This window comes from Mesocricetus auratus, unplaced genomic scaffold (genome assembly GCF_017639785.1).
Source record: "Mesocricetus auratus isolate SY011 unplaced genomic scaffold, BCM_Maur_2.0 Super-Scaffold_100003, whole genome shotgun sequence".
NCBI classification, from domain to species: Eukaryota; Metazoa; Chordata; class Mammalia; order Rodentia; family Cricetidae; genus Mesocricetus; species Mesocricetus auratus.
Window position 1 is genome coordinate 94,899,032 of NW_024429188.1, and position 2,435 is coordinate 94,901,466.

Sequence of the window (2,435 nt, forward strand, 5' to 3'; positions counted from 1 at the left end):
TTACAGTTTTACATGGTCATGTATATCTAATTATGTAAGTAAGAGGATTTGAACTCAGATCCTTGTATAGCAAACACTATTATCTGCTGAACTACTTCCACAGCCGAAAAGAGTCTGATTTTCAAATGCGGGCAGATATTATAAAGTTGTTCTTAGGAAACATTTGCATATGTCAGTTCTTTTTGAGTATTAAATGTTATCAGAATTTTGCATATTTCTCAAGCTGACACATAAAATATAGCTGTATTTTAACATTAACTTTTAAAAGTCTTGAGAAAGTCTATATTTCCTTGTTTATGTTATTTATGCTTCTATGAGTTAATAACATTTATTTCTAAAATATGGTTGTGCTTTATTTACAAATTTGTAGAATGTTCATTATACCAAAAATTAGATACTCTGAAAAATTAAACTTTAAATGTATGGATAAGTTTCTATTATTTTCTAATTTTCTAGTTCTTTAAAACTTCATGCTATAGCCTTGACCCAGTTGCTGATCGAAATAGAAACAGGCACCCCAGATAAACGCTGAGCCATGCTCCCCAAATACAGTTGCAGAGAAGGAGGAGAGATGACCAAATGAACCAAGCTGGAACTAGAGATACTCACAGAAACAGTTGACCTGACCTAATGACAGCACATAGACCCTAGTCTTAAAGCATGGGAACCAGCAATGGACCGAACCAAGCCCTCTGCATGTGGGTGCCAACTAGGAGGCCAAGGTAATTTATAGAACCTCTAACAGTGGAGCTAGTGTTTATTTTTAGGTCACAAATGGACTTTGGGAGCCCTTTTCCTATGAAGGGTTACTATAGCAGCCCAGATACGGAAACGAGGGCCTGGGCCCTCCCCCAAATGATGTGATGGTTCTGGATGATCCATGGTGCAGGGTCTCACTCTCCCTAGGGAGTGGGTGGTGGGTGGGTTGCAGGGTCTTGGGAAGCATGGGAGTATAGGAGGGCGAGGGGATGGGGGATGGATATAAATAACAGTGTTTCTAAAAATAATAATAATAACTTCATGTATAATATGTCATCATAGGTGATTTATCAGTATTTACTCATTAATTTTACAAAGAAAAATTAATGAAATATTGGTTGACCTGAACTAATATAAATATAAGTCTCCACAATTACAAAAATGAAATAATCATCTCATTTCTACAAAATAAAATCATATGTAGTTATATCATAAGGAAATCTTTCAAAATTGTTCATAGATGATTGCAGACATTGTGGGGTCTCTTGGTGGGATATTTTGCAGGAGGTCTCCTGGTCCCCAGCCATCTCTGCCCTGGCTTCCAGGCCAGGCTTTGCTTCTACTAGCAATTCCCGGGGCTTTGAGATCGTCTAACAGCACTTTTTTGGACGAGTTGGAGTGATCTTTCGAGACTTGCCTTGCCTCCCTTGTGAATCAGGATTGGTCAATGGAACTGATCAGGAAGAAATTCAAACTGTGTATCCATAAAGTTTTTGGACATTGCAAAACAGGCGGAATGTTTTTTCTTACAAAAAAAGTTGCAGCTGTCTGTCCAGAAACCAGATCAAGTTATCAAAGAGGATGTCTCAGAATGAAGGCGTGAACTGCAGCAGAAAGATGCAGTGGTCCAGAAGCACTTTACAAAGCCAAGGCACTGCAAATAGGTGCTGGAAGACATCATTGAGCAGCACAAAAAGCCAGCTGAAATCCCTCAGGGCTCCTTGGCCTACCTGGATCAGGCATCTGCCAATATTCTTGCACCTCTGAAGCACACCTAAGAGAACTCTGGCCAGGGATACAGCCTATAGTCCTGTTGAACATCTTTCCTTAAAGACGTGGCCTATGAAAGAACTCCATTGATAATGTGTCGGTGTTAGTTATTTATAAGTTGGGATTAAAATATGAAGCTCTGGCTGACCTTGAACCTGTGATTCCCTTTGCACATGTGTTATATTTCTATATCTTGGTATTCTTGTGGGACTCTTAACTATTGGATCAGGGCCTGTCTCTGACATTTTTGCTGGCTTTTGGGACTCTTTCCTCCTATAGGTTTTTACCAGACTTTTTCTTTTGGGCCAGCATCCAGCTCCCAAATCATGACACAGAGACTTATTAGTTATAAATGTCTGGCCTTAGATTATCTTATTTCTTTTCTTTTTGTATTTACGAGACAGGGTTTCTCTGTATTGTTTTGGAGGCTGTCGTCCAGCCTGGCCTCAAACTCACAGAGATCTGCCTGCCTCTGCCTCCTGAGTGCTGGGATTAAAGGTTTGCGCCAACACCACACGGCTGATTATCTTATTTCTAACTTAAATTATCCTATTTCTCTTCTTATATGTCTTGCCTCTGGACTGTTTTTAACCTTTGTTTATACTATGTCTTTCTTTCCTTCTTATTTCATAGCTGGTGGGTGGCTGGGTGGCTGACCCCTGGCAATTCCAACATTCTCACATCCT

The 2,435-nt window shown here is 39.8% G+C and overlaps 1 pseudogene; it reads left to right on the forward strand.

Annotated features, from left to right (window-relative positions):
* Positions 1-1,219: 1,219 nt before the first annotated feature.
* Positions 1,220-1,757, forward strand: LOC101838776 (annotated as a pseudogene).
* The last annotated feature ends 678 nt before the right edge of the window (positions 1,758-2,435 follow it).